Raw genomic sequence first — 6,434 nt, 5'->3', positions numbered from 1 at the left:
GGACAGGTAAAGATGGCCGGGACAGACTGATCTCAGATCAGTTTATCACGTGGACAGGTAAAGATGGCCGGGACAGACTGATCTCAGATCAGTTTCACTTCATCTGACTTGTGCTTGCCTTTTTGTAAAACATTCATTTGGTGTTTCTGTCACAGTTGGAGGCGTTTTACTTTGGAACGACGTACGTCTGATGTTAGTGGCTTTAAGGTGAAGATGGAGAATTCCCAGCTGTCTCTGCCTCCGTAAACACAGCTGCACACCATCGTCCATGAAAGGATGGCACTTCTCATGTTGAGGTCACCAGACGTGTGAGGTCACAGCGGCCCCGTGGATTCCTGTGTAACACTTATTCGTTTCTCATTTCATCTTCCTGTCCTTCCTGTTTATCTGTCGTCTGTTTGCCGTTTTCGGATGAACGGATGAAACTGCTCTGACTGTGACACTGGCTTGATTTCTTCAAAGCAGCGCGAGCTGTCCAGCGTTTGACCTCCTGTGTTTACTTTCTGCCCAGTTTGACCCATTTAGCAGACGTCAGCCTGTTTAAGGCTCTGATATCTATTTTCTGTGAATTAAAGCAGTTATGACATGGTCTGATTTTCTCAGCCAATAAAGGAATATTTCATATATCAGTCTACTCTTCATTCTATCAGACACAGTTATCACAGCTCCTACATTTGCTTTTTACACATGTATGTAAGCATTGAGCCAAATTTAGTGATGCCAACATATTAAACAAACAATATTTGTCTCTTATAACACATCTATATATACACTGTCAAAGATGCTTGTCTGTGAGTGAAGATTTAAGGTGACAGGAAATATAAATAACTGCGACTTGAATCTTTGCTGAAGCTCAGTGTTTGACCCAGAGTTCATGTTCACTGCTGTAATAACTAATCATGATACATATAATAATACATTTAATATTGGCCATATTATATTTACATCACCACAGTGAGATGACTTTAGTCTCATGAACAACATCAGCTAATTCTTATTTACTAGCTAATCTTAAATGACTGTTCAGCACAGACATGAAGCCCAACAATCATGTTTCACAGTCCCGTGGTCTCAGCCTCAGATACTCAACTGATCACACAGAGCTCGTGTAGAAACAAACAAACAAACAAACAAAACATTTGTCTCCTTCATCTCTGTCAAACACAGCTGTATGACACGTTTCCAGCTGTTAGTATCATGTTTGCTAGGCAACCTGGGCAGCGCAACGGCGGCTAGGCCGTCCCATTTCACAAGCCTCGCACTTCCGGCCTTAGCGGTCTTTGAGTACGTGGCCCGTGTGGACCGTTAAGACTTCGTACTTTAAGGCTGCAGACCCTGAATTGGGAAACAGCCAGAGGGAACATGGAGCCCACAGGAAGACACAGAGACAGACGCCTAATGACTAAAAGCTGAAACATCAGCACAAAACCATAAAGACAACCAAGAACAACGCTGGCTCACAGACCCAGGACCATGACACAGGCGGTAAAAGATGACGCCACACCAAGTGACGGCCTGTGGCAGTAGTTTGTTGTTTTAATAGTATTTGATGTCATTTGTGAGCATATTTGTCACTTACTACTTCATTTTATTTGGGTGGTGTCCTTTTGAACCGATTTTGTTTAATTATTCAGTTTCTGAGCTGCTTTCATTGTGTTTTTAGTTCTGTAATCAGGCATTTCAGAAGCTTTGGGATAAATAAAGAAGACCTTGAATTATGTCACAGAGCGAATGCTAACTCGAATATCAGAATGCAGCATCTGAACTTTTAAACGTCTTCCTTCCCCCTCCCCAACCGGTCGCAGCAGATGGCCCCGCCCCTCCCTGAGCCTGGTTCTGCCGGAGGTTTCTTCCTGTTAAAAGGGAGTTTTTCATTCCCACTGTCACCAAAGTGGTCATAGGGGGTCATATGATTGCTGGGTCTATCTTACAAAATAAAGTGCCTTGACGTGCCTGATGTTGTGATTTGGCGCTGTATAAATAAAGTTGAATAGAAAATAAAAAGAGCGTTGTACACAGTGGATGCTTGGGCCGTCTCCGGACACTGTTCACCTCAGACATTTTGTGAATGTTGTAAACAACTTTGGCATCGTAATGAAACACAATGAAGGAAAGATGAACAAAATGAACTTCATGTTCTTCACTAAGACCCGAAACAGCGGCCGAGATCAGAAACCAATCAGGAAAGCGTTTACTGAAATCACGTGAGCAGGAGGCTCAGAGACCAGTCAGACCTCTTTTACATCAGAAGAGTCGCCCCCTGCTGGACAGTAGAGAGCAGCAGGTGTAAGACGCTTAAGCTCCGCCTTTACTTGCCACACCCGAATGCTACGTCCATCCTTTATATACAGACTGATGCCATCCACGCTCCACCTAGCTGAGGCAGATGCCGCAGGTCTCTGAGATGGGACTGTTAACTCTTCCTGAATTACAGAAAAGGACACCATGGATGTATCAGCGACAGCCAGCATCTGACAAAACATTAGGTCACTCTCTGAGGTGACAACATGTAGCCAAAGTCGAGATCAGAGATGATGTATGAGGGAGAGATAAACGCTGCAAGCACAGCACCTTTCAGAGACAATTACGTGAGCAGGACTCCCCACCTTTCATACATCGGCTCTCTATTTACCTCCCACAGGAACTATTACTCACTATTACTCACAGGTAATAGTTCCAAACTGTGGAATAAATTCTCCTGAGCCACAGACGCAGCGACGTGTTGAGTTTTGTGAAATGAGATAGTTTCAGTCCTGGTATGAAGCTTGTTTTTATGTGGGGCCCGGGTGTGAAGTACAGACTTCAGCCTGACCTCCTGCTCCTCTTCCTCTGAGAAACTAAACGATCGCGTTCAACATCAGCACGTTCACTGTCACGAAACAGTCTGAAAGCAAGACTCACAAACCTTCTGTTTCACTCCAGCCTGCAGGTAGAAATGAAAAAGGAAAGTTCACCTATCAGTCCGAGACAATGCTGCAGGTCTGAGCTCCAGACTCTCGTTGAGCCGCATCCATCCATAACTTCCTGTGGGACAGCCTTGTACCCTCACCTCCATTATTTTAACACTCTAAGGCCAGGGTGGGCAAGTCCAGGGTTCAAGGGCCGGTGTCCTGCAGGGTGTAGCTGTCAGCACGCTACATCAAGAACCAAACCTCATCACTCGGAGGGTGGAGGGGGTGGATGTGGGACATCACATGTGATTTTTCACATGAGTAATAAGAGACACGTCTCTGCTGAGGTCATATATCAAACTTTCCACATCAACTAAAACGTTGCTTTCCTGGTTGCCATGGTGACACCTTCCTGTTTGCACTGCACTTCTGACACTAGATGTGTTTCTCACTGAAATTACAAATGTGTGCGTGTGTGTGTGTGTAACTGTTGCTGTGTGAACGTGAAACAAAAGGCTGACGTGCAGACAGACCAGCTGCACACGAGACAGTGAATCACACAGCAGTCGACCTGGACTCACACACGCACACAGACACACACGGACATGCACACACACACATACGCACACGCGCGCGCACACAGACACACACGCACAGACACGCACGCACGCACACACACACACACAGACAGACACATACACGCGCGCACACACGCGCGCGCGCGCACACAGACAGACACACACGCGCGCACACACGCGCGCACACACAGACAGACACGCGCGCGCACACACAGACAGACGCGCGCGCGCGCACACACACGCACGCACACACACACAGACACATACACACACGCGCGCACACACAGCTTCCACCTTCATAATTAAATCTGTAGATCTGCTGTCTGTCATCCTCAGGATGTCAGACAGTCTGAGGCCGCCAGTGTCGCTGACTTATGCACACGCCGTACTTTGACTCTGGCGCCCTGCTGAACGCCGTGTCGCTGGATAAGATGCCAGCAGAGTGACATGTCTGTAACAGAGTCGTGATTTAAAGAAAGCGTCAGCCACAACTGTGTGTGGAGACCCAGGACACGGAGACCCCGGTGGGACAGACGTGCGCTGCCTCAAGCTCAGATTCACGTCAGGTTAGATCTGACAGCTGATCAAAAACAGACAAATGTGAACGCTTCTGGCCTCACACGGGTCTGAATGTGAACGCAGCGAGGCTGAGAGAGGACCGGTGTTCAGCTCTTTGTTTTCAGCCTTGAAGAATCTGGAAATCTGTGAATGTGCTGAAACTTGAAGTGGATCGTTAATAAAAAGGATTGTTTGTTCTACCGCCTCTGAAAGAGAACACTTCATCTCAGCACACCGCCATCATTATTCTCCAGGTGTGACATAACCCACTCGGGCTTCCTGAGGTAAGCTCGCCTTCACGGTCACTCACAGCTCACGACTTCTTCAGCTAACAGCCAATCGAGCAGCACCGGTGGTTGGTTATCCCCGCCCCCCTCGTGCTGTTTCTGTAACCAGTCCGAAACAGCCGTGGCCTCTCCTTTGACATTTCGCTCAGAGCGCCGCTGCTCTGCAGAAACAATTAAAACGATCGTGACCAGGTCTGCTGCTTTGTATTGATCACGGGAGCACTTTGCAGGTTTTCCTGCCGCCTTAGAAATGTCACTGAAAGCCAGTGCGGTGCTGTTATAATCGTCTGTCACAGAGGCATCCAAGCTGTCACGAGGGGCGGGGGGATGACCCAAACGGTCACACGGCGACCCACAAACTGACAAAGAAACCGGCGGAGGAGGACAGTTAGGGCGGGACGCATGAACCTAAAGACAGGAACTGAAAACTTGGACGACACAGTGAAAAGCAGGACATGCATGAAGCTCAAACACGTAGACGAGACAGAGGATGAGGAGGAACATTTGAAAGGTTCGTGGCCTCCAACCAGCCACACTCACATGACTGGTTTCTACCTGTGGGCAGGTACATGGCGGTGAATTGTTCCTGGTCTGATATTAGACTGTTGCAAAGATGTAAAATGTCCTCTGACGTCTGTCTCGTCGAAAGAAGCAGAAGAAAATCCAAACGGCACTATTTCATTAAAACAATGCTTCGTGCGTGAAACAGAATTTAAAGAATGCGCTGCTCGGATTTCTCCCCGATCAGGAAACCCTTCTGCCTTCAGTGCAACGTTCAGCAGGATGGCAGCTTATCGGGATCAGAGGGGGCTGGAGCCTTAGCCAGCTACCTACTCTGTGAGAGGCGTGGTCCACCTGGACAGGTCACCAATCAGCTACAACCACTCACACCTGAGGATCATTTATATTCAGCAGTTAAGCTAACCCCACCCGCTGCATGTGTTTGGACTGCTGCAGGAAGCCTGAGAGAATCCACGCAGACATGCAAACTCCCCACAGAAGGGCCCCGGATTCAAACCTTGGACCTTCTTTCTGTGATGCAACAGTGCGAACCACTGCGCTGCTCCATGCTAATGATGCAAACATTGATATCTGACATGTTTCTGATGTCACATTCCTCGCCTGCTGCCAGCTCCTCTCTGACTCTAACAGGACCTCATTCATTCACACCCAGGAAACACTGTGCTGAGATCAGCTGATGAGCAGGCAGTTTCTCTACAGGACAAGGACCTTTGCTATTATCTCCTTTAGCAGAGGAGACACCGAAGCATCCTTCAAGACTGTGGACCTCCTGTCCCATAAGTCAAAGGGATGTGATGCTCACGAAAGCAAACCACCCACATGGCTGACAGAGGCTCACTTTTTGGAGCTGTTCATAATAACACACACACAATATAAAATGTATACTTAATAAAACTCAACAGCACTCTGCTGATATTTAACCTGAAGTCCAGCGTGTTTGAGTGCACAGGCCTCCATCACGGAGGAAACACTGAAACTGTACTGATGCTGTTCAGCAAACCACCAACAGGACGATTCTTCAACAACCTGGACAGGTGAAGGACTCCAGAGACATCCACGAACATTTATCAAATCTAAATGAGAGCAGAAAAGCCCAGGCAGCAGCAGCAGCAGCCACTGAGAGCATGGACACAAGGGGAATAAAGGTTTCAACTCTGCAGCTACACCCACAGATGCAGACATCATTGAGTTTCCTACAAATCACAGTATAAACTGTTAAAACATAAACACACAGCCAACATTAACTACCTCACAGATAAGCACCACCTGGACTTTCATCACAGTGACCGTTCCACGCCACATTCCTCTTTCAGTATGAGCGTTGACAGTCTTACTGGATTCATAACTCAGAGGCCACTAAGTATACTAGCTTAGGCTGCTTGGTTCTGAACTAAAGCAGCCTCGGTGTGTTGAAGGCTGCGTTCTCCCTGCTCGATGGCCGGGTGCTGAAACATGCTGGAGATGGACTGGTTCTTATTTAGGAACAACAAGTAGGCCTGCAGAGCGAGAGTGAAGTGCTCTAATAGGGTGATATGGTACTACAAGGTCATTAAGATAAGATGGGGCCTGATTATTTAAGACCTTGTATGTGAGGAGCA

The sequence above is a fragment of the Pundamilia nyererei genome, unplaced genomic scaffold (assembly GCF_000239375.1).
Source record: "Pundamilia nyererei isolate P.nyererei 1_Seehausen unplaced genomic scaffold, PunNye1.0 scaffold00288, whole genome shotgun sequence".
NCBI lineage: Eukaryota > Metazoa > Chordata > Actinopteri > Cichliformes > Cichlidae > Pundamilia > Pundamilia nyererei.
This window is presented reverse-complemented; position numbering follows the sequence as displayed.